The sequence below is a fragment of the Melopsittacus undulatus genome, chromosome 1 (genome assembly GCF_012275295.1).
Source record: "Melopsittacus undulatus isolate bMelUnd1 chromosome 1, bMelUnd1.mat.Z, whole genome shotgun sequence".
Taxonomy (NCBI): domain Eukaryota; kingdom Metazoa; phylum Chordata; class Aves; order Psittaciformes; family Psittaculidae; genus Melopsittacus; species Melopsittacus undulatus.
This window is the reverse complement of record NC_047527.1, coordinates 121,514,294-121,541,538: the sequence shown is the minus strand read 5'-3', so window position 1 is coordinate 121,541,538 and position 27,245 is coordinate 121,514,294. Positions and strand designations below refer to the sequence as shown.

The 27,245-nt window shown below is 40.6% G+C and overlaps 1 protein-coding gene across 2 annotated transcripts in view; it reads right to left on the bottom strand.

Moving 5' to 3' along the window:
* The window catches only part of ANKIB1 (ankyrin repeat and IBR domain containing 1), a 94,635-nt gene extending 67,393 nt beyond the window's left edge, over positions 1-27,242 (bottom strand). Inside the window, exon 1 of one of the 2 annotated variants that reach the window (XM_031052373.2) lies at positions 26,730-27,242. The gene's annotated coding sequence lies outside the window, so the exon portion shown is untranslated. The remainder of the gene's footprint in view (positions 1-26,729) is intronic. The other variant, XM_031052372.2, reaches the window with a different exon arrangement.
* Between the last annotated feature and the right edge of the window lie 3 nt (positions 27,243-27,245).

Here is a 27,245-nt window from a genome sequence, read left to right as displayed (position 1 = left end):
CTCCAAAATCAGTTTCAACAGATAAAAAGAACACAGCGAAAGCACCACCCAGAGTTACAAGGCAATGGTTTACAGGTAACAGGCAGATGGGATGAACAGACTGACACTGTATATGGAGCAAAAAATCTGAAGAAATCCTATCAGACTGAACTGCTTAGAAAAATTGAGGGTAACGCAACCAGTACAGGAGAGCACTGCTAGAACGTGAAGCAGGAATGAATGCAGCAATGCAAACAGTTACAGGAAACCCTATGGGGAGTATGACTGACCAATCTAAATAGGGCACAATGCTCCCTGACCCTGGCCTTGACTGAGTCCAAGATGTATTTTTCAAGCAAGTCTGCTCAGCTTAACGCAGTTTAAAACCCATGTTAAAATTCACGTAAACAAGTTTGAAACTGCACTGTGGCCTAAAGCCAATCCTCCAGAGAGCCTCTGGTAGATTCTGACCAGCCAGAAACTTCAATGTTAACCTCATTTTCAGTGCTGTTGCACTGATAAAATTTAAAACAAAACTTTTTGCCTGCCAAGGCATATCCACAGAAAGCAAAAATCAAGAGGATGGCAACACAGACCTAACATCAAATACACTCCTCCATGGTAAAATTTGTAAATCACTTCCACATTTAGAAACCTTAGGATGCCCCTGAAGGAGAAGTGTCTCAGTCTGAGGAAGTTTTTTTCACAAGAAAGAGTATCAGTTGCTAGGGTCACACTGTCACTGGATCTTGTAAATATGAAAAGGACTACATGGTGGATCTTTAAAAGTAAGGACAGCTAGTACACAAGGTCAGCCGACTGCAGACTGTACATAGTAAGCATTGTTCCACCACCTTCTAAAAGCATACAGCTGCATTTAGAAATAATACCTGAATTCAGTGCATTTCGACACAAACCCTACTGGTTTTATAAAAAACAATGTACTTTTAATACGGTAAAAAGGTGAGCAAACAAACCAACCAAGATTTTTCAGTGTAGAATCTCCCAAAATATCATGCCGTATTTCAGATTGTCAGAGGAAAACAACAAGCACAGTACCAGACCACTGACTCCTGACTCATAACTACACTACTGAGAGGACCAGTGCTCTGGCTTGTGGACTGATAGTCTGCAGGTTGCACATTCTGAATAAACTAGGCAACACTTTACTGTAATTTTATTATCCAAATAGCTGAAAGTACTGAATACATGCCATTTCAAGGAATGTGGATAGTATGTAGAATTCCCTATTTTTACTTAAGCAAGCTATTCTTTAAACAGTGACAGACTACATCTCTACTTGGTGCATTGTAATTATTTCATAAATATATACAGGATGAAACTTTGTAAAATATACTCCACTTGCATTAAAGAAATATCCTTTTCTGTGCTATTCAAGTGAAAGGTGACGTAAAGCAGATTAAACTGTCAGAGACAGATGACGAACAATGTTCAAAAAAGCACTGAACTAGAAACAAACACGCATATACTGTTACTGTTTCCTGGAAGCATTCTTACATGCTGCTTTTCTTTCTGTAAAGCTAAGAGACAGTGTGACCCCACTGATCTTTCGAAGAGATCTTGATTTTCTTTTTTTTTTAGATGAATGAATGAAACAATTTCCTTTTAACAAAAAGGTAATTTAACTGGTCAGCGTTTCTTCAAAGCAACACATTCATTTAAAGTCTAAACACAGACTGTGGGACATCATTGCGTGTCTAAAATGAGATGGATTCCCACAGCAAAATAAGTTTTCTACACAATATTTCACAAGCATTTTATGACATTTCTGGGACAACTTTAGGAACAATTTAACTCTTTCTAACCCAAGAGGTATACATCCTGCTTGTTCCCAGAATCTTGAGCCAACTGGTAAAAATGAGCCATTCAGGTAACTGCAGTGACAAGAATCAACACTTGCACCTTGCATATGCCAGAAAATTAGCAGAATTGCAACTGCTGCATCTCTGATAAAACATTTAATATACCCACTGCCAAATGGTGAAAGAGAAACTGGACCTAATCTAACCTTAATTTACACAAACACATAACTTAAAGGCATATTTTTAACTTTGGCAGAACACCTCTGCTGAAATACTGGTCTGCTTTTCCCACTGCAAACAAACTCTTTGATCATTTACATAAAGGCTGTGGATAACAAAATTTAATTATAGTGTGTCACTTACAGTTTGTATTTATGAATATTATTCTTGACTCTAGTATAATTACAATGAAGCACAACCTTATTGCATTATAATGATTTTTGGCTTCACAATAAGTATCGAGCCAAAGAAAACACAGAGAGAGAATAAAGCTTACTGAAAAAATCCAAAACCCGAGCTTGAATCACAGAATTGCAGAATGGTTTGCGTTGGAAGGGACCTTGAAGCTCACCCGCTTCCAACCCCTCCTGCCACAGACAGGGACACCTTCCACTAGACCAGGTTGCTCAAAGCCCCATCCAACACTGCCAGGGATGGGGCAGCCACAGTTCCTCCGGGCAACCTGTTCCAATGTCTTACCCCCTTTATCACAGAACAGTACCTTCCTTATGTCCAATCCAAATCTACCATCTTTCAGTTTAAAACCATTGTCCCTTGTCACTACAGGTCCTGGTAAAAGTCTGTCTCTCTTTCTTGTAAAGCCCCCTTTAAATACTGAAACACTGCAGCAAGGCCACCATGAAGTCCCCTCTGCTCCAGGCTAAACAAACCCAACTCTCCCAGCCTGTCTCACAGCCCTCTAACCATTTTTGTGGCCCTTCTCTGGACATGCTCTAACAGGAACATGTCCTTTTTATGCTGGGGGCCCCAGAGCTGAATGCAGTACTCCAGGGGAGGTCACACCAGAGGAAAACAGTGGAGAGGAAGAATCACTACCCTCAACCTGGCCTTGCAGTTCTCCTGTTAGATCTTCTAGCAATTCTCCTATTAATATAATCAACATACCTAGTAACTGATGTAAACACTAATACAACACAAATAATTGCAGTTCTTTGTAGAATACTAGTTCTGAGGTTTCCTATGTAAAGCAAGGAATAAAGCAAAGAGAAATTCGAGTTACCAGAGTCCATCATTTTTGCAAAATCTGTCCCATTTGGCATCAAAATTGCATGAAATGGAACAGAGTACACAGGCTTAATGTTGAAAGATTTTCAAGAAAATGTCTAAAGAAAGAAGTATTCTGCTTTACCCAAGTAATAAAATCTTTGTAACTGAGATCTTCAGGTATTTACCTGAAGCTTCCACAAGAAGTAACTGTACAGACACTGGGATCATAAAATAGCTTATGGTACTTGATGGTTAGTGAGCTTTCACTATGATCACATCCACGGGTCATGCTGAAGCTAGACAGAGAAGACAGTAACAGCAGCAATGCCATTTCTCCTACGTTCTCACTATTGCTGCTGACAACCAGATAAGGCAGTGGAAAAAGAGCAGCAGGAGTAACAAGCCTGGATGGATTGCTAGGGGCAAGAAAACTGCAGGAAACAAGGGAAAGCAGTTTTCAGTAGTCAGTGGGTGGAACGTAAAACAGGAAGGAGAAAGGACAACGCAAAACCTTCAGCATCCATGGGCAACTGTCATGCAAGCTAAATAAGGCGCAACTAGTAGGTGTTCATTTAAACTAAAGGACATACTAATAAAGGGCCTACACAAGTAGGTGGATTGTGGTTCTCCTGACCAAATAATGCCTTATCTGTAATTTTTTAATTCTAGGAAATGATGGAGACTATATAAGTCTCTAACATTGATTTTTCTTTACTTGAGACTTTCTTAAACAGTGTGTACCAATGCTACTTGTCCATACAATGCTCCAGTCAGCACAATGAAGCTTCCTTCAGAAAGAAAGAGAAGCATAAGCAAGCAATTAATATTACTACTCTTCCTGACATCCAAGCTTAAGAAAAATGTATGTTACAATGAGCTTTAAAATTAATATTTACTTTAAAAATCTGAGCCATAAGAAAGCAGATGTTCTATGATAGAAAGAAAATATTTTTCTAATTTAACTTTTTCTATGTCCTTTTCACAGCTAATAGTGCTGAGAAGTCTGCATGTATCAACCAGGGAACTTTGTGCTCGCTCCTGCCTGGCATATGGTTCAGCTCCCATGCTCAAAGAATATTAGTGAACACAGACCTATTTGTTTTTCAATCGTTCTTTTAAAAGATCTGTTACATTTGTCTGTTATGGTCTTCCTTAAACAGCAAAACTTTAATGTAAACCCCATTCTTTATATTCTAAACCCCAACATTCAGCACCAGATTCTTACATCTTGTGCCTGCTGGAACATTTAATTATTGCATCCACTGTTTCAATTTCTTATTACACATGAAAATAAAAAACTCTGTTCATGCAGAAATGTGTCATAACAAGAAAAGAGCATCTGTGCTCCAACAAATCCACTGGCATTTGTACTGCTTAAGGCTAACCAGTTTGCAGAAGGGTTTCATTGTAAATTGTCACAGTACTGTTGTAGAAAGATCGGAATGGTTTTGTTTTGTTGGTTTAGTACATAGACAACATTATACCATACTTCACTAACCAGCCCATATAATTAAATTATTCTTCCTTCAGACAAAGTATTTTGAAAATTTTCTTTGTCCCCAGTGCAGTAATTTAACAGCAACTTCCCTGAGTTTGGATTAAACAACATCAAGACACCTCTTTGGACACCATCGTGCAGCTGTGCTAAAAGCTAAAAGAAGGCACACAAGAAGCTGTTCAAAGGTATCTTGGGCAAGATGCAATATCAACCAAATTTGATAATCTGAAACTGTTATATCAAAGGAATGTGTGATCTAAGTAAATGCCTGCCTAATACAGCAAAAGATAAAGATGTAGAGTGACAGTTTCTGGATGAAAACTACGACCCAAATTCATGAAGGAATCCAAGATTTTTCACAGAAGAAAGAGAGCAGCTTTCGGGTACTGAGAAATGAAGGATCCTTGATGACAATAAGGGCTCCTATCCCTTTGCTTGCAGGATTGAGATTTAAGTAATCAGAAAGGATGAGGATGGTGCTGAACTTCCGGCAGAATCTCAGTTATCTTATCCATGGGAATTCTCTGGATGTAAACCCAGAATGAGTTTAAAAGATTTTGAAGACCTTCAGGAGTTGCAACTCCTGTTTCATTTATCTTCTTATGCATGCTAAAGAAAAACTTCCTGGATTGCAGCCTCAGAAATTGATATAATCCATTATCTTTTCTCCTACCGGTCACTCCTATTTATGAAAGCAAGAACTGTAAAAAGCTTAGACAATGAACAATCTGCTAAGGGAAGAAATTCCTTTAGTCTAGCAACTAAGTGATCAAACTTGTTCTGAAACTAAAATCCTTCATTGTTCATCTTTACTCATGAAAGCTATGTCTGATTCCATGGTGTCCAGTACTCCAAAAATTGTCATAGATTCTTGAAGCTAGTGTGTCCTTGAGATAACAGGTTCAATTGATATTCAATATATAAACCTGAAAAATGACCTGACTAAGAAGGTAAAAACTGTAATGAGCTTTGTAGCTACGTTAAAAATGACTGTAGGTCTGACAAAGCCTGCTAAGGGTTCTTTGCTATTTCAGAAGGTATTTCAGACTGACTAGAAAGAAACCATGTGCTAAGCCTCAAAAATAAAGGCAAACTTTGCTTAGGATTAAATATCCAAAATTCTAAATGGGAGAAAAACTAGTTTATTCCTACCTTGAAAGAATTCTATCCCTAACAGCAATTCCTGTTCAAACCAGCTTAAAGAACACTGAAGATGATTTTTCATTATATATACTCAAATGTTATTAATGACAGCTAGATTACTTCTTCAAATCTAACAATCTCATTTCCCACTTCTACTGTTTATATGTCAATTTTTTAGTAATACAACTGATTGTGTACTTTCATGAAATGGAATTATAGCTGATTTGGAGCAAAATTTCCATTGGTTTTAGACTTCACAGATACAAAATCAAACAGATAGACAATATGTAACTTTAGTTCTTTAAAAAGCTTGCTCTTACCAATATATGTTTTTTTTTTCCCCCTGTTTTGTCTTCAAAGCTTATTACAACAATGGTTGCACTGGATCAGATGCTTCCCATCTAATACCTTGTCCAGAGAGCTGTGAGCAGAGTATACCAATGAAAAACAAAGTAACTGGGCAAGCATGAACTGATACTTTTCCACAACACTCTCTCACTCCGGCAATTTACCACTTGATGAATTCTTGAGCCAGATGTACTGTTTCTATATTACTAATCTTATTTTTTCTTCCATTAATTTGTTCAAGACCTCCCTGATCTATGGGAAATTTTAACTGCCAGAGTCTTCTCATATTTCACAGCTTAACTATTCACTGTGAAGAAACATCCGTTTTTAATGTGCCACTTGCTAAATTGCATTTTCACTGTATATGACAACTGAAAGGTAGAAAACAAAAACTTTTCCTATTTACTCCCTCTGATTCTAGAGACCACCATCATATCACATTTTACAGGCAATTACCTCTGTCATACCAATCTTTTGCTCTTTTACAGATTGATTAACCCTAATTCTCAAGGAATGGTTTCAGTGCAACTTTTAGGATCCATTCTGCTTTTTCGGATCTATTTCCAGTGCCACTAACATGTTTTTGAATTACGAGATGAGAAGCTATGCACAACATGCAAAATGCATGGATTTGCATGGTTGTGGCATGGCCTCTACTCTTTCAATATCTGATTTACTTTTCGGACTGGTACTAAGAACTAAGCTGATTTTCTTCAGTTTTTATTATAACCTCAAGATAATGTGAACCTTTCACCTTTAGCCATATTGAGTTTCATATACTATTTCCCATTGGATCTCATAAAATTATTTTGCAGTGGACACTGTGTAGCACTGTCTAGAGGCTATCATCTTACTACTTACCATCTCTTCCAGATCATTTATTTTCACATTAAACAGCAGAGATCCTAGCATTGATCTGTCTGGGACTCAATCAACAACCTTTAACCACTGTGAAAAATATCTCTTTATTTCTACCAATTTTCTATCTTTGACCAGTGACTTCTGCATGCAACAGACCCTTCCTCTTTCCCAAATCATATCAAGAATTTATGAAGTGCCCTTTGAAAACCCAAGCAGATTACATCAAATGCATTTTCCCTGATAACTAAGTCTGAGAAACCAGACTTTTCCTTAGAATGCTATGTGGACTGCTCCTCAGAACATCACATTTATCCACATGTCTGCTAATTTGGTCCATTATTACATAATTTCTGCTAATACTTCAGTCACAACAGGCACTAGGCTTATGCATCTGCTGTTCCACAGGCCTGCCTCAGATTCTTTTAAATTAAAACTCCATTATGTTAATTCACCTCCAGTAATACAGTACAAACTTAGTTCTTAAGAGAGAGATTAAACATGACAAAATGGAGGGTTTTGGCACAGTTTTAATTATCAAAAAGTGTACTAAAGAAAACCACATTTGCATTGAGAAAAATAACCTGAAACAGAGTCTCCAAAGCTTTTCCAGAAGATTCAAAACAGATTGACAGTTCTGAGATCAGATGTACAAAATTAGACCCTGGCTCTCATCACCAAGTACATGTACGTAAGTACATCTCACTTTGGCAAATGATACTTGGTAAAGGGATGGTGTCTATGCTAATCTCCTTTTACCTTACACGTTTTAGTCAAAATGCAGGAAATATGTAAAACATATCTAGAATATTTTTTTACATTAAGATAGAGGAGTGATATTCTGTCTTTTAAGAACACTAAATTATTTTAGACTTCCCTCCCCATTTTCTCATGGAAGACCTTTCTCACTGAAAGACACTGATTTATCAAGGAATGATTGTAGCCAGATGCTGCAAAAGAGAGAGGAAAGCATAAGCAGTCTTGCGTGTTTTTTCTCCTACCCCGATAATGTTTATGGTATCACATACACAGACCCTGCTTCTCCTTACTCCTCTCTTCTTCATAGCAACAAGAAATAAAAGGAAACTTGCCACCCCAAACTGCCCCTTCTCTCTACAACTCTCCTGTAGTCTGTAAACCCTGTTACTCTTATTACTGTTCTTCTCCAGTTCATGCTTGCTGGGAAAAAACAGACATCTCCTCACAGAAAACACTTAAATAGCCAAAGCATACCTGAAAAATTTCACTTCCCCATGTGAAGGAGAAAATTCCTCATCCAGAAACAGATTTAATCATTCAACACTAACTACATAGTCTAATACTAATCAGGAAGTTCTTTACTTTTTATGCTTTAAACCACAACACTGCAATCTAAAAAAAGGGAATAATTATAAAAAGATTCAGATTGTAATTTGACAGTTATGCTGTATTGCTGTAGAACAGGATCATCTGAGGTACCAGATTTAAGCCTGTTCAATAGCAGATTGCTAACGGTCATGTAATGGCCCCCAGCTCAGCAAAATCCTTTGGCTTGTTATCCAATAGCCACATCATCTCATGCCTTGTTCATTAATTCAACTTTGTATACTGCCCAAGCTTTTGCAGGTTGTTTGGTTTTTTTTGATGGAAAGCTGCTGCCTTACCTCTTTTTATAGTGAGTTACTGTGCCAGCAAGCATGTGTTCTGAAAAGCAGCATTTTACTAGACTTACATACTCTTTCTTTCTAATACTGCTTGCCCATGAGTCCATTTAGTACCAAAATATATTATGCAGAATTAGTGCAGCCTTGGCTGTGTTCATCACTGACTCTGTTCCTTCCATATCTGCTCCATACAGTTCCCAGGGTTAGAAGAAAAGAATGACTAACAGTACTGCAAACATAGCTAGCTCACCATTGGACTGGGTACTTTGGTTAGGTAAGGCAACGGTTAGTACCTGTGTCTGTTATTCGGTGCTACATTAGACAGAGAGGTGCTGCAGAACAGAAAGATCCAGGTCATCCTCCTGACTTTGGAGATGTCAGTGACACCTCACAACAGGTTCTCAGCCAGTGCTATTTCTGAACACTGCTCACAAAGTCACAGAGGACATCTGCACATGGGTTCTCCCCACCGTGATGATGCTGCTGTGACTATGACACACATCCCTTTCCTGCTACCTCCATAGCTAGGCATGCCTCCACAAGTATGGGAAGACTTTTACTTTGATGTCTGCCAAACCTGGCTGCAAAGCTGTGACAGCAGACACCCAGCTGAAAATGACACGTGGCCACCTGAGACTATGCAATCCAGCCTGCTTATGTAAAAGAGTAGACTTACTGCTCTTGAACAAGCCACCATGTCTACTTCAGCTTGACAAGCCCATTCATCTTCCTCTACCATGAAAAGCAAAGCTGCTATTAAGCAGCCTGACCTATCACAAGGAAAAGTTAACTACTGATCCAGCATTTGCTAGGTACTGGTAGAACTTGTATTTGGCTGCCTGAAAGTGAGACAGAAATACACCGGGGTAAGGTCCAAGAATACAGTTTGTCAGAAGAATCCCATTGCCAGTTTGACTGCACACATCTGTGGGAGCAAAAGCAAGCGGCGGCAGATGAGACATAAGCTGGGGGAACAAACTGTATTTACCTTGAGGAGCTCACGAAGTTGTAATGCGCAGGAACCAAGTGGTGACCACTTTATGGAAACCCTGCTGCAGTGCCAATGCAACACACAGGCACTTACTTAAGAATAGTTCTTTCTGCTCATAAGGCACCACAAGAGAACTCCTCCCCCCCCCCCCCCCCAAAAAAACCAAAAAACAAAAAAACCAAAACAACAAACCAGCAAAATATGCACATTTCTTTTTCCCCTACACTTCTTGTTCCTGTGTTGGGCTGTTCTCCTCCCCCAGGTCCAGCTCCCTGTTATCACTGCACAGATTACCATGTGACTTCAACGAGACTTCCCCGAAAGCTTCAGAAATTATAAAGTAATTTTTATAGTTATTATGAAGCATGCACTTAGCAAGCTGGAAATTTGCCTCCACTATCTTTTTATGATGCTAATGTTGTTTGAGAAACAGACTGTAGTTTCTAAAGCTGTTTTAATTCACACCAGAGCTGATCCTGCCTCGTTTCTGATCCACCCCTTCTGTTCATCCATATTCCTGTACTTTCCCTTGGTTTTCACTGGCATGTGCCTTTGTGACTGCAGAGCAGAATAGCTATAAATCAGATCAGTTCTCTCTTTGGGTTTTTTTCCTGGCTATTGATGGTCCAAATGGGCAGTGCATGGCAGCAGTGATAGGGAGGCAAGATTATTTGTACCAGTACAAAGAGTGGAAACACTTTTAAAACAGCTTTTGTTCAACCTAAAGTGCAGAAAAAAGCAGAAATACCAGCAATGTGCAACCTGTGCAAAGCCCACAGTTGTTTGTGTGCTGAGGCAAGGCCAGAGTACATCAGCACCATTGCGTTAAAGTCAGAGAAGTCTTCAGGAAACATCTCTTGTAGCCCAGCATTATTTTATCAGCTACAACTCAGACAGAAACAGCACATTCAGAGGGGATGGTGGATGGAGCATAGACTGATGGATGCATCTGCATTAAGTGGGAGACTGCAGGTTCAGAGCAGATGTCACAGTACCAGAGGCAACACTAACAGCACCCAGACTTTCAAGTACCCATGCTGAGCAGTGTGCAAAAGAGTATCAAAATGCATCAGGATACAAAGACACTGATACAACAAGTTCACCCCAGCCCTTTCAACAAATGTCAACTGGTACCTGTGCCCAGTTTTAATCTCATTATGCACAAAACGAGATGATCACTGATAGCAGCAGAATGCTATTCCAGCGCCTGATGCTAGGCAAGTAAGACCTAGGTGGAAAGACAACTAAAATCACTATCTAACAGGCAATGAAAGCACACAGGTGAGCTTGTGTTTACTACTGCAATCAGGCAGCTAAAGAGCAAGAATGAGGTAAGAAAACATCGGTGAAAGGTGTTTAGTTTAGCTGCAAGGAGGCCCAGCAGGACTCTGGTGAAAACTCTACCAACTTGGCACAAAGCTTTCTGAACAAACACAGTCTTGAAGGAGGGGGCGGTGAGAAATATGTCTAATGTAGTCTCTATCCTCTAGCACATTGGGAAAGGGTGATGTTTAACAGTCATCCCCTCCTTCCCTCCTTTATCACATATACTGTTGCATCATATTTCATAACAGACTTAAAACTTGCTGGGGAACAATCCATGGACCAGATTTTCAATTCTGATGGACATGTAGATACAACAATACTTTATCCATAGGGTGAAGGTATTCATTAGAAGATTCAAGTCTTAAGGTCTTCTGAAAATTTAAACAGGCACAAATGGCTTTAAAAATCTACCCTGGTATCTATCCTATGTAGTCACATAACTAACATCCTGCATAGCAAGAAGCATGTTCTAATTGCATTAAACAATCCTCCAGAAGATTCAGAAAGGGAAAAAGCACAATACACAAGAAGTGAGAGAAATGGAACCCTATTTGTATTACAGTAAAAGTAAGAAGCATCTCTGAAGCAAACACCTAACAGTTTAAAGATCAGCCATGACTAACAATATACAATAATAAAAACCATACCTCTATAGATAAAATATGAGGAACTCCCTTTTCAAACTGTGGTTTGTATGATGACATATCGTATTCCAGCAGAAGGGCATGAAGCTAGAATGTTCAAAGAATCAGGGATACTGGAACCACCTACTCTAAATGGCACATAATCCACCTGTGCAACAGCTTGCTCATTTTCAGGATGTAATTGAGTGTCTGTGTAACATAGAAATCTTATTTCCTTAGTTAATTAGAATGGCAAACGGTATTAAAAAAAGCCCAAAAACTTGGCATTTTACAGACTCTTGTCCCACTGAATCCATTCTGAAAACAGAATGCTGCTCAGGTCTTCAATTCTCTGTAGACGTTTAAATTCACTGCCATTTTTAAGAATGCAACACACAAATAGAAAAATAAACAATTTCTTTATCAGAAGCATCCTCAGTTGTAGGGAACTGGGGCCATAACATACAATTACTGCACCAGAACATTTCTTGGGTGCCCTTGGTTACAGCTGGTTGGATACAGCAGCTGGGTGGGCAGTTTGGAGCACATCAAGCAGAGTTAAACTAAGCACACCCAGGCAGTACTAGGGAAAACAAAGTATACAATAGCTAAAGCAAGGCATGATTAGGGTGGACTGTATGGTGTTAAGAATGTGAAAGGATTTATTTTCACAGTAAGCTGTGGGTAGACTGGTTTGAGAATATCTTTTTTATGTTCAAAGTTCATACCAAGGTTTTAACTTTCAAAAAGAAACTTTTTTTAAACAACTCCATTTAGCACTAACCCAGTCTGCTTTGATCTGCATGACATCATTACTTTGAAGGAACTAAAGCATGCTGAAGACACCCAGAAAATGCTATCTGGTTTTGCTAGAAATTCTCTTATTCACGCAGAATTTATTCCCAGGAATACACATTATTTTGGGGGGTTAGGATTTCTTCCCTTGCACTCATAAGTAGATGCTAAAATTGAGTAAGTTTGTGTATTTGCAAAATAATGAAGGACACAGTTATTAGTAGTGGCTCCTCGTGGCTACCCTGATACTACAACCTGCATAACCAAAGTTAATTCAATATACTTTTAAGGCCTGTGACTAATTTAGGATAAATTTGACTCATTCTCTTCTAAGAAATGCATAAAACATGGTGGAGGGGGAGGAAGGGGAAATAAAATAATTAACTAGTTGCCTTCTTAAGGACTGATTCAAAAACACTGGTTCTCCATACTCATTCTCCACTTGTACATAGAATAGGATACATGCAGGAAAAAAAAAAATCAATAGGATTTCTGGATTGAGCTCAGAGAGAATTAAAAGGCACTTTTTATGAAACAAAGACCAAATCAATAGGCACTTTGCATTGCCTTTACAGTAAAATTATTTGACTATTTTATTCAGGTTCGCTTATTTTACATTGTAATACCATTCAGAGACAGAAACTCCAAACTATCTCTTTTTAGTTACACATCACAACAAAGTATTTTACACTAGAAGATGCTGTCTAACTCCCATTCCAGACAAATGAATTATCTATTCCTTTATTAAAAAAGTATAAACCTCAGACAGCCTGCTTATGAAAATGTCTGGATTTAAGAATAATAAAAAACCCACACAAACAAAATCAAACAAAACAAACAAAAAACCCCAAACCAAAGAGCATCCCACAAACAAAAACAACTGACCAAAAAACCCCAACCTCAATAAAGGAACAGAATAAGCTTGTTTTCAGTTATATATTTATTTAATTGCCTGAAAGGATACACAAGAAATCAGGCTACTTCTGCATAGCAGGAAAAGTTTTTTTGCATATTACAGAAAAAAACCCCAACTTCTTGTTATGAGAAAACAAAATCCCAGAAGCTACCTTATTCAGGATTAGTCCATTCCATTAAGATGTGATAATTCAAAGCACTAATCACTTCAACTCTTTGACTATGCAGAAGTCAGGTTAAAACCCAGGATCTGAGCTGTAAAGCAGAATTTACTTGAGATAATCACACTGTTCTGCAAAGCTCCACCACCCTCTGGGCCACACGCTTCAGCTCGGCCAGAACCAGCTGCATGCAGAGGAAGTGAGAACAGTCAGATGTGCAACCATACCATCTGATATGGAGCAAGGAATTATTTACATTGGAAGTAGTCTCTGGAGGTCAAATGCTTCAGTCCTCTACCCAGTGTAATCTTCAAGGCTTCAAAGGCTGCTCAAGGTTGTTCTCAGAGTATCCCCAAAGATGGAGACCCCACAACCTCTCTGGGCAAACTTGTCCCAGCATTTGACCATCTCCATGGTGCAAATCTTTTCCTAGTGTCTAAGCACTTGCTGGAACTTTTCCTGTTGCCTCTAGCCCTGTCACTCAGCTCCTCCAAGAGGAGTCTGTTTCCGTCTTCTCTGTACTCTCCCATTAATTGAAAACAAAATCCTTCCCCATGTCTGCTCTGAATGCCAAGAGCATCCAGCTCTTCAGCTTTTCTTTTTACATTACGTGCTCCTGCCTAATAATCTTGGCAGTCTTCTAGACCTGATCCACTATGCTAGTTATCTCTTCCATACTGAGAAGCACAAAGCTAGACACTGTTTCAGATGCAGTCACACAAATGCCAAGCTGACAGCACTTCTCTCAGCTACAGGCTTCATTCTTGCTAGGTAAAGGCACATTTCTGGCTCACATTCAACCTGGTGTCCACCAGGAAGGTGAAGTCATTTACTGCAACTTCGCTCTCTAGCCACAGGTTCCCAGCCTGTACCACTGTGTAGGCTTATTCTGTTTAGTTTTTCAGATTTGTTGTTGAGCACCACAAGGTTGGTGTGAGCCCATTTCTTCAGCCTGTCGAGGTCCCTCAGAAGAGCAGCCCTGTCCTCCAGCACACACAACTTGGTGTCATCAACAAGCTTGCTGATGGTGCATTCCATCAGCTCATCCAGGTAGTTAATGAAGACTGTAAATGCAAACCTGCACTGTTTAACCTTAATACTAATTACCATGCTCTAAAAAGCATAAAGGACTTGCAAGTAGTTTTAATTTTAACTAATTAACATGTTGGTAAATGGGATGTTACACAGGACTTGTATTTCAATACACAAGCCACCAAATAAAGCCTCTTTGGTATTTTTTTTTCTTAATGGATAGTTTGCTCTTGGTGACTCACTGAAATAGCTCCAATGAAAGATTTCTCTCCAACCCATCCTTCTAAATATGGAGAACTAAATATGTAAAGTATCTGTGTCAGTGACTCTCAAAGAGCCTAAATTAAGAACCACTGTGTATTTGTACTAACAGCTACAGAGCTGTTAGTAATGTCTCAGGCTGTGTACCTCCAAGACTTCAGAGAATGCAAGTTACTGGAGCTCTTTCATAAGAACAAACACTTTATTTTAGAATTGTAAATTCTAAAGTGCTGCACAGGCCTAGATTGTTTGGTATTGCAATTCTGTAGTAGAATTATTTCTGTAGAATAAATGTGTTGGAAGAACCACGTGTTCTGCTATCATGAAGTCTGCTATATAGCTGTGTGTCAAGAGCTGAGCTTTAAAATATCAAAATCCTCACCTTATAGAGATAACTTCAACTACTTAGCAAATGTGAATGAAACACCATCAGTAAGTTCTCTAAAATTTTACAACTTGTAACTTGCAGTATTAGCACAGCTGGAACTTTGGTCTTCACACTTTAGTAGCTACATACTTTTGCAGTTTCTTCAAGCCACTGATGAAATTCACCATGTTAATAGACTACCAAAAAATCTTCTGGGCTCTACACTGCCATGACATTTTATATGTCTATCTGTAGTCTTTCAACACAACAGAGTTAACAGGAGATTAATACATTTGCTTTTCCAACAGCTGCTTTGAGATCCAGAGCATAGCAGAGCCACCTGTATTGAAGAAAAAAAATCCTAAAAAAAGTAACAGTTCTGCAAGTAATTTACACAGGCAAGGTAATAAGGAAATTAACATTTCAGAGGAAAATCCTATTGCAACATTTACGGGTTGTTACTGTTGAAAATTAGTCCTGATGTGCATCTAGCCTTGCATGTATTATTTTTGTATCTTACACACATAATAGCTAATAAAAATACAAACACACAACTGCACATTACAGTAGTACAGCAACAACCAAACCCTTGGTAAAGAGACATCAGTAAATAACAGCAGCCCTAAAATTCCTATTCTTAAGTCTATGACAAATTTTAATAGAACTGGTATTTAATATAGTTGTAGTGCAAAAACATAAAAAAGTGTATATCATGAACTTTCTCAGTTTTTTCAGCTATTTCTCCAAAGGCTCATTCATAACTCATTCACAATATTTCAATTATCATTATCAGTGCTTCATCTGTGCATCCTAAAAAATATGCTCTTTTTAATACAGTAAGATTTTGAGTTTCTATGCAGCAGCTTTCATGGAAATATATAATTTTTAACTTTACCTTCAAAATTCCTATTAAAAGTCCAGTCGAAACAAAAGAGGTGTGGGGATATTACTACCCTAATTAACATCTCTGGCAGCTCTCTGAAGAGGAGGGCTTAAGTGGACTGTAAACACAGCTCAAACTAATAAATATAACAAATACAATTTTCTCCACCAAGTTATTTCATTTGCAGTAATTTACGATCAGGACCAAAACCAGCTGCATGCAAACAGGACATGATGTTCCTACAGTTGTTTAAAGTACCTTGAAAGAACAAGCACGGCCTATTTTTAAAGCCGAATTGTATTTATAAACTAGAAAAATCTAATTCTTTTCTATGCTAAATTCCAAGAAGAGTGATGACAATCAGCTGAAGTACCTGATGCAGAGAATCAGTTTCCAACTTATGTTTATATTTAACTGCAACTGAATACAGAGTATACAAAACAGTCGAGAAATATGCCATTAGTACATACATAATCAGCATTATGTAAACTTTTAGTGTACTTTCCCAGAAAAAATGGCTTTGTTTTGAAATAAACTCCAAAATTGTATCTTTCCCTGAATCATCTTTCATTGGGAAAAAAAAAGGGGGTGGGGAGATCACCAACACTCCTATAGCACATTTTTCAAAAGTCAGTATTTAAACTGCTTAAGACAATTAGCACAGAATCAAACTGAGTACGAATTTTCACAGCCACAATCATGCTTTTACCACTTTTCAAGTAAGTTATCTCACAGGTTACCGCTAGCTGACATCGTCTATCAGAGTCTCAGTCAAACCAGCTTGAAACAATATTATGTTTCCTCTCTATAACCTCTAATTCTATGTGAATTACAGTTAAATTTCAGTTAAGGTTGGCATTCGCATAGGAACTTGCCACTTTATTTTTTAATTTTCCCTTAGTTTATCTTATTTCTTGCTAGAGCTTTGCTTCACAGCCTATTCAAGACTGTATGTCTCTTCTTATGTTTTCATCTGTCAAGAACTGTTTCAAATTTCTACTTGCACAGAAGTGTCAATTCATTAACAGTGGTCAAAAAAAACACCACAACCAACCACCTTGACACCACAGCATGTCTAAAAAGGTGTCACTCATCCAAATAACTTCATGAGGGGGAGGCATCAGGTAAGCATAACACAGCATACCAGCAATTATCACAGCAGATGATGCTGAAGACAATCCTGATTCCACAAAAAATGTTCTGCAAAAGCAGCTGGAAACTACAAGCCATTTATATTGTCTACAAAAGAAACAAACCTGTCCTTCAAGAGATACGAGACCACAATGAAAACCAAAACAATCAGAAAAATAAGGGCGAAAGGATGGAAAAAAGTAAGAGAACAGGAACAAATATTTAGAAGCTAGAACATCATGTAAGTAAATACAGAGTACATACCAACACAACACTAAGGTAGAACAGCTAATACAAGATATGGCAGAGACTGCACAGAAGAGAAGTAACATAAACATCAACAGTAGTAGCCTTCATGGTTCAAGGATATAAACCTCCTATCAATGTTACATCTTTCTTAACTTGCATAAATGGAAAAGGATTTAAGTGCATGAGATTTAGAAGTATTACCTGAAGAAAGAAATCTGCCTCCATTAAATGTATTTTAGTATCTTAAATTAATTCAGAATCAGAAAATAAGGGATTGAGTTTCTTCAATAAGCATTTATTATCTATACCTCCAATAGTGACTTCTGAAAAAAACACCAACGCACTTAAATATAAGAACTTACTCCAGGTTACAGAAAAAAATGGCCCCAAATTACAAGCATTTCTCAAAGTTATATGTAGAATTCATACAAGTGCTGATAGCCTACTTGGCTTGCTTAAGACAGTGAATAACCTACAACCAGTTGTTCTCTTTGATAGCAAACCAATTCTCTCTAGGTTCTTTTGGCTTTCAAAGCCTGCTGTCCAGCCACCAGGAGTCAAGTTTCTCAAGCCGACTTGTATTGTATACAGTTTCACAGATGACCCAGAAATTGATCATTCTTTATCTTTTCCTCTAAACTGTGCTTTGTTTCAGAAAGTGAGAGAGGGCTACCTCTATGCCTGACAGACCATCAACTGTAAATATATAAGGAATAGTTCAGATCATTCCAGCAAACTTAAGGATTCACTCAAAATAGCATGGTGACTTGGAAATGCCTAGACTGTGTTTTTTAACCACAACCTCTATTACAGAGCAAGGGCTAAGTGGTTCACAGCAATTTAAAAATACTCCTTTAAAATGAATATACACCATTTGGCTACCAGATGACAGTCCTTATTCCATGGAACTTGGTGACTGCAATATTTCCAAAAGTCTTTTTGATTTATTTACTTGCAAGCTTCTAGGGTGCTATTTTCACAGTAACAGCACATGTCAAAATTGAGTACCTTTTATTTGTCGTTATTTTTGTTGGAGAGAAAAGAAAACCTAAATGCAGCAAAGAGGTATAGAGGAGTAGCAGCCAATGACTAAGTTCTTACTTCCCAGAATGCCATATAGCATGGCAGACTACACCACAGAAGACAGAATCATAGAATCATTTAGGTTGCAAAAGACCCTTAAGATCAAGTCCACCCGTTAACTTAGCAATGCCAAGTCTACCACTAAACCATGTCCCTAAGTGCCACATCTACACATCTTTTAAATACCTCTAGGAATGGCGACTCCACCACTTCTCTGGGCAGCCTGTTCCAATGTTTGACAATGCTTTTGGTGAAGAAATTTTTCCAAATACGCAATCTAAACCTCCCCTGGCACAATCTGAGGCCACTTCCTTTTGACCTATCGCTTGTCACCCGGGAGAAGAGACAGGACATGCACCTCACTACAACCTCCTAGTTGTAGTTGTAGAAAGTGGTAAGGTCTCCCCTCAGCCTTCTCTTATCCAGACTGAACAACCCCACTTCCCTCAGCCATTCCTCATAAGACGTGCTCTCCAGATCCTTCACCAGCCTCACTGTCCTCCTTTGGACCTGCTCCCCTCACCCAGATCATTGATAAAGATTTTAAACAGAGACAGCCCCAACACTGAGCTCTGGAGAACACCACCTGTGATCAGCCACCAACTGGGTTTAATGCCATTCACCACCACTTTTTGGCCATCCTGCCAGTTTTTTTACCTAGCAAAGAGTATGCCTGTCCAAGCCATGAGCAGCCAGCTTCTCCGGAAGAATGTTGTGGGAAATTGTCAAAGGCTTTACTAAAGTCTAGTTAGACGACATCCACAGCCTCTCCCCCATCCACTAAGTGGGTCACATTGTCACAGAAGGAGATCAGGTTAGTCAAGCAAGACCTGCCTTTCATAAACCCATGCTGAATGGGCTTGATCATCTGGATGTCCTGTACACGTAATGGCACTTGGCATGAGTTTCCCAGCACTAAGATCAGGCTGACAGGCTGCTCCTTAGATCCTTCTTCCAGACCTTCTTGAATGGGCACCACATTTGCTAACTTCCAGTCAACTGGGACCTCCCCAGTTAGCCAGGACTGCTGATAAGTGATGGAAAGCAGGTTGGTGAGCTCTTCTGCCAGCTCCCTCAGTCCCCTTGGGTAGGTCCCACCCAGCCCCATAGACTGGTGTGTCCAAGTGGCACAGCAAGTAGCTAACCATTTCCCCTTGGACTATGGGGGCTGCATTCCACTTGCTGTCTTCCAGATCAGCAGGCTGGGTACCCACAGAACAACTTACTGTAAGTTGGTCTTAATGTAAAAGACTAAGGCAAAGAAGTCATTAAGTACCTCAACCTTTTCCTCACCCTTTGTCACTATATTTTTTCCCACATCCAGTACAGGATGGAAATTCTCCTTAGCCCTTCTTTTGTTGTATTTATAGAAGCTTTTTTATTAAGGCAGTAGCTAGATTAAATTCTAGCTGAGCTTTGGCCCTTCTAATTTTCTCTCTGCAAAGCCTCACAACATCCTGTATTCCCCCGAGTTGCCTGCCTCTTCTTCCAATGATCATAAACTCTCCCTTTTTCCTGAGTTCCAGCCAGAGTCCTCTGGTCAGCCAGGGCAGTCTTCTTCCCCACCGGTCTGTCTTTCAGACATGGGGACAGCCTGATCCTGCACCTTTAAGATTTCCTTCTTGGAGAATATCCAACCTTCCTAAACACCTTTGCCCTCAGGACTGCCTCACAAGGGACTCTGTCAACCAGTCTGCTAAACAGGCCAAAGTCTGCCCTCCAAAAGTCTAAGAAGGACTGACCCTCCTCTATAATCTCATGATCGCTGTGCCCAAGACAGTCTCCAACCCTCACATCACCCACAAATGTCCCTGTTCACAAACAACAGGTCCAGCAGATGCCTTCCTTAGTTGGCCCCCTCACCAGCTGTGTCAGGAAGTTACCTTCCACATGCTCCAGGAACTTCCTATGCTGTTTCCTGTCTGTTGTATTTCCAGCAGACATCTGGTAAGTTGAAGTACCCCACAAGAACAAGGGCTAACAATTGTGAGATTTCTCCCAGCAGCTTAGAGAACGTTTTTCCTGCCTCTTCATCCTGGTCAGGTGGTCTACAACAGATTCCCACCGTATCTGCCTTGTTGGCCTTCCCCTGATTCTTACCCATAAACACCCAACCCTATTGCAGCCATCATTAAGACAACCCCTAACCTACATGGCTACTCCACTGCCTCTCTTTCCTTGCCTGTCCCTTCTGAGGGGTATCCCTTCTGAGCACACCAGGTGTGCAAGTCATCCCACCGTGTTTCCATGATGGCACCTATACCATCATTTTCCTGCTGTACAACGGCTTCCAGCTCCTCCTGTTTGTTGCCCATGCTGCATGCACTGGTGTAGATGCACTTCAGTTGGGCTATTGATACCAGCACCTTTCTGAGGGAGAAGCCCTAATTTCTACATGACCATGCGCAGGCACTTCTGTGCTTTCTAACAAATCAATAACCCTTGTGTATTTGTTGCTGCATGGATTTCCATCCCCTATCCGCACTGAGATGGCCAACTGAAGGACCTCACTAGCACACTACCCTTCAAACATTGCCATGACATCCACAGGCTTGTATCTGGTGAGACTCATTCTATACTTTCTCCCCCTTCAAATCTAGTTTAAAGTTCTTTCAATGCCCCTGCTAACTCCTGTGCAAAGATCCTTTTCCCCTTTTGAGACAGGGGCACCCTGTCTGTCACCTGCCAGCCTGGTGTGGAGTAAACTGACCCATGATCAAAAAACCCAAAACTTTGCTTGTGACATCAGGTTCAGAGCCAGGTATTGATTTGCTGGCTCTTCCTGTTTCCTACCTCATTATTCCCTGCAACTGAAAGGACAGAGGAGAACATTACCTGTGCATCTGATCCCCTATCAAGTCATCTCAAAGCCTTAAAGTCCATCTTGACTGCTCTTAACAACTTCTTGTTGCAATTTCATTGCTGTCTATCTGAAAAATCTATAATGGACAATAATTTGAGGGCCATACCAGGGTAGGAAGCTTTCTCTTCACATCTTTAACCCTGGATCCCAGGGATGCAGGAGACCTCCCTAAGAAGTAAAACCAGTCTGCATATTAGGCCTTCTGTTCCCTGCAGAACAGGGTCTCCTACAACAATAACCCATCTTTTTTTCTTTATGGGAGCAGTTTTGATGCAGGGCATAGATTGACTTAACCTCAGTGACACCTCCAAGCTAGATGAACCATTGACTTAATCGCTGTTCCCTTCCACTTGCAGAGACATGTAAGTATTATGCAAGGCCACCTGGGAAAGTGGCATAGTCACAAAGGAGATGCACCTACTGCACCAGGCAGGAACTTGTCACCATTGCCTCTATCCCTCAGGTCACTGTGTTTAGCCAGGTAGGAAGAAGAAAGGGAATCCTCTGTATTGTGCATCCTGGAAGCTGCCCAGGTATGTCAAAATGGTAAGAACAAGACACTGTGAAACTCTGTTAAGTAAGGAAAATTCCCAAGAGGTTTAAGACTTTCTCCAACATGGAAGCCCGTACATAAGAAATATGTTATATATAATCAATAATACACTGCCTAATTGTCACAATGTGATATTTAAACTACATTTTCTTATTGTCAAAGAATAACATTACTATGTTGCAGGCTGTGTGCAAACATTGATTCCTAGGTGCAAGCTTATACACCAACATAAAATTTACTTTTAGAATATTCATTTTGTCCCCTTGTCTTCCTAGTCAGTATAGAAATGAATGAGAAAAGTTACTAGAGGAGCTCTACAGACAACACTGTCACACAGCTGCTCTGTAAAGCCACCCAAGCCAGGAATGATCCCAGGCATTCAGCAGAGAGGCCCTTCTATTTCCCTGCAGTAATCCATTTACAATCTGCTACTGTATTTTTACTGCAATTACCCTACAACACTCAGAGTTCAGAATTTATGTGCATTAAAATATAAATCAAAGCAAAACCACCAAATGAAAGTACCTCTTAACTAACTCCAATAAAACCCCTTAAAGAATATTCAAGGATACTAGCAGTACTACAAATTAGCTTTAGATCAAAAGAAGTGTTTTATCTAAAATTATGGCAATTTTCTTCTTTGGAAAACAACAGAATCAAGGACACACACAAATGTGAATTTCAAATGTTAATCCATGTATCAGATATTTGCAACTTCTGAAAATTACTTTCAATTACCAAAATCAAGAATACAGGAAAAGGATTGGAGCAATAACTACTCCCTCAGACCACCTCTGCATACCAAAAAGAAAATGCTGGTTGATTTTACACAGACTTTTTTTTTTTACTTTCATAGTACAATTTAAGGTATGTGAGTTTAGAAACAAGCAGAGAGTAAGACCTGTACCCTTAACAAAGCATAGACGGTAAAGGAAATTCAGAAAACATGTTTAAAAAAAGATAGCAAAGCAAGTGACTAGTATCTTTTTCCAGAATGATTCTTGGACTAACGAACTGAAGCTATTCTGTTACTGCTATACTTATTTGTACAACACGCCAAGTATTTTTTGAGATAAGACAGATGAATAGATACACACATGCATATGAAAATATAAGCTAAGGCAATCTGGAATGCAAACCATAATATTTTACTGATACCAGAAATGACAAACTAATAATCCTCAGGAAAAAAAAAAAAAAAGGTATAGAATGGTTTGGGTTGGAAGGAGACTTTAAAGGTCATCACATCCAACCCTCCTACCACGGGCAGGGACATCTTTCAGTAGATCAGGTTGCTCAGTGCCCCATACACCCTGACCTTGAACATTTCTTATCGTGGGACATGCACAGCTTCCCTGGACAACCTGTCTCACCACTCTCAAAGTGAAAAACAATGCCTTATTCCCAACCTGAATCTACCCCCTTTCAGTTTTAAACCATTGTTCCTTGTCCTGTCATTACAAGCCCTGGTAATAATTCTCTCTTGACTTTCTTCTAAGCACCCTTTATATACTGGAAGGCTGCTATAAGGTCTCCCCCGAGCCTTCCCTTCTCTAAGCTGAGTTAACTCCAACTCTCTCAGCCTTTCTTTATAGGAGAGGCATTCCAGCCCTCTGGCCATTTTTGTAGCCCTCCTCTAGGCCCAGTCCAACAGGTCCATGCCCTTATGCTGGAGGCCCCAGAACTGCACACAATACTCCAGATAAGGCTGGTCTCATGAGAGCAGAGTAGAGGCAGAGAATTACCTCCCCTGACCTGCTGGCCACACTTCTTTCATGCAGCCAGGATACTATTAGCTTTCTGGGCTGCAAAAGCACATTGCCAGCTCATGTCCAATTTTTCATCCACTGGTATCCACAACCCTCTGCTAGGCTGCTCTCAATCCCATCATCCCCCAGTCCATATTGACACTGGGGGTTGGTTGCTGCAGCCCAGGTGAAGGACCTTGCACTTGGCCTTCCACAACAGTAAAGACTATTATTTCTGTTTCCACTTAAAATCTGGAAGATATTTAGTGGTTCCAAAGAAAACTAGCAGATTTTAAACTTTACATAGAATTTTCCATCTTGAACTTTTAATATAATGTATGTAACCTTGCATGAAATATCATCTGCCCCTAAAATGTAAACATATGTGTGATTTTAGTAACACTCCATGGAAAAGTATGTGGCATGTATTTTGGTAGGAGGGAGGGAAAGCAGTAAAAGTATTGTTTGATTATAATGGCATTGAAAACACAGCTTTCTGCGTCATATTTAACCCTGAAGACTTTCCACAGGGCTGCTCTTCAAGCAAAACAGATCTTTGTTATGTATCATTATCAATTATACAAACACCATAATGTGATTAGAAACATAACTGGTTCAGCACATATAAAAACCAGCTTTTCAATTTTCTTTCTTACTGGCACGAGTCACCTTACCATAGCTGAAAAACTTCAACAGTTACAACTGTAAAGAGCAACTTCAAGTTTTCAGATTCCAAAGTGAAGTTAATTAACTAGTCAAGTAACTGGTAACTACATGATATCTAAACAGTAAAGCTAAAATAAATAATAATTAAAAAACCCCAAAGACACACAGGAAACCCCAACGCAAAGCCACACATTCAGAAAACAAAAAAGACTGAAAAAAACCAACAAAACGCCTAAAAAACCCCAATCCCACAAAAAAAATCACCACAAACCCTGCTAGCCAAATCAGTTAACAGCTAATAAACAAAACCCTCTTACTGAAACAAAAAGCTATGTAGTGTTAATCAATCACAGCAGAGGTGCCACAGAGCAGCAGGTGAGAAACTGCTCAGGACAGATTAAATCAGCAGTAGTGTTAACAAGATCTTATACAGCGAACAAAGTGACATGTTCTAACCCCATGTTCTGTTTGTTTTTTTTTTTTGTAGTTGTTCCACCAAACCAAAGCTGACAGCTGGAGAAGTCATTCCCTTTTAAATTTATATGCTTAATTTCCTTTAATTTTCTGGAGTTTGTATACCTGATAGGAACATATATAAACAGATACAAGTAAACTTATATAGACTATATGTGTAGGAAAGTCCATGTTTTTACAATAAACAGTCATGTACTTAGATATGTACTACCTAGTCCTATATAAATGTGCATGGCACAAGTAAAAATTGGAGGGACTGCACAAAGCTTTCTTGCTTAAATTGTCTTTTGCCTACTGATATGACAGTGCCAGTGCTCTTTTTTATTCTTTTTTCCAATTAATTTTCATTCATAATATTTTGCAGATGCACATATGTGTGTATATATATATATATATATATATATATATATACAGACAGGGCACCACCAACATTGTTTAACTTTTTAGCAGATTTCTAGTATCTGTATCCAGGAATAATATATTGTATTACTGAAATATTTTATTCTTTTAAGGACTAAACTCAGATTTGTTACAGATGGAATTGCTTGAGGGCAGGACCACAGAAGGTCTTGGAATTAAAGTTTCCAGAAGTCTCTTCTGTAATTTGACCTCTTATTTGTAAGGACAGCATTTATTCTTTCCATGTCCAGGAGAGAGAGGGGCGAAAAAATGCTACAAATTCTACCATTTCACTTCTGTGTAGACACCCCAACTAAATATGCCACATATTCTCAGAAGCTGAGAAATGCTCAAATGACCAAAGCCTTTTTTCTTTTTTTCTTCAAGGAAGAGTATTTTTCTCATATACCTAAGCGAGATTAAAGAGCAATTAAACCACCACACTTCATACTGAAAATGAAAGAGATGAAAGTAAGGATGAAACACTCATACGTGAAAGGAAGACACAGTCTCTTTTCACTGCTAACCTCTACAGCTAATAATTCTTTCAAAAGTGGTCTCTCTCTTTAGGGGAAGTGCTTATTTACAGCACACCTACTGATGTTATGTCTACAGCTAAAACTCCATTTCTGGAGCTGGTAAGCACAGAAGAGCACTGAAGGAAGAAAGCACAATCAACAATGATCAACAATGAAAGCACAATCAACGATAAAAGGGTGCATGTAAACAATTTAAGCTGTGGTATCCGTGCCTCACTCTACAGAGCATGTTTTCGTGACTCCACGTTTGCTGTACACACTATCTGAAAACCGTAAATAAAAGGCTGAGCAGTCGTGAATTATCAAGGTTGTGTTTCCTTTTCCAAAGTCGCTCAATTTCCAGTATGTGTTTAGACCTGCCTAGGAGAGTGGTACTGCTACTTACATAAAACCGTCACAGTACCAAGACTCAGTTTCTTCTTCGAGACCGTGAGCGTTCAATTTCATTCACGACAGACCGCTCAGGACGGCGTTACCCAGCCTGAAGGACGGTTACGCTGCCACAGCTCGCCCAGCAGCTCATGCTGCCGCTCTGGCAACTCGCAGTTCTTCCCTTTTGCCTTCAAGGCAGGATTTCCAAGCTACGAACAAGGCGAGCATGGGCTCAACAGCGGGAGCTGGACGAAGCCAGGCCATCGGGCAGCTCCGAACTTCCCCACTGTCCCAGCCGAGGGAGCCCCCAACCCAGACGGTTTCGGGCAGAGACCCCCGTCACCGCAGGGCACGACACCTGGGGGAACCTGGGCCAGAGGCGGCCTCTCCCCCCATAAACCACCCAGCCCAAGGCCCACCACCTCCCGCCATTACGCTTCCCCACAGCCCCCCATACCACCGGGGCGCGTCCCCACACCAGTATCGCCGCCGTGCCTGCGGACGGCCAGCCTCGGTAACCTGCTGTTTACCTCCGCACGCCGGAGTTACCCTTTGCTCTCACCTCCTCCGCTCCGCTCCCCTCGTCTGCAGACGGAACCCAAATGCCCCCGGCCAACCACACCCGCGATGCGACGGGCTGCCACCGCCCAGATGTGCGAAGTCTCCCGGCTGTGCCCGCTGCCGGACTCGCCTCGTCTCGCTCGCTCGCAGGCCCGCGGACCCCACCCGAACCTCCACAGGCGGCACCGGGATCGCGGCCAGCGCCGCGGGGCACTCACCGGCTCCTCACAGGGGCTCTCCCCGGCCCTTCCCGGCGCCTCCGCGCCCGCCACTCAGCGCCTCCATTTGCTCAACGGCCGCTTCTCTCCCCCTCGCTCCGCTCCGGATGCGGCGCCCTCTGGAGTGCCCGCTCCGCCGGGTCTCCAGTCCGCGGGCAGCCGGGCAGTCACTCAGCGGCTGCAGCGGTGAGGAGTGCCCGCCCGCCCGGCGGCGAGGCTCGCTCCGCGCAGGCAGAGCGCTGCAGTTGCCACCGTCTCACTACCCCTTTGTTCAGCGGCGGCTCCTGGCGGCGTGGCGGCGCTGACAGCTGCAGGCGGCACTCCCCGAGCCGGGCAGCCGCCTCACTTTAGCGCCTCCCCGCCCGCTAGCATAGCCCCATGCTCCCGACACACAGCCTAGCCTTTCTCTCTCTCTCTCTCTTTATCCGCCCGCGGTCAACAACTGGCGGCGGCAGCAGCACAAGTTCAGGCCGCCGACCCGGAAACTCATCGGCAGTCGAGGGCCGCGGGGCTCTG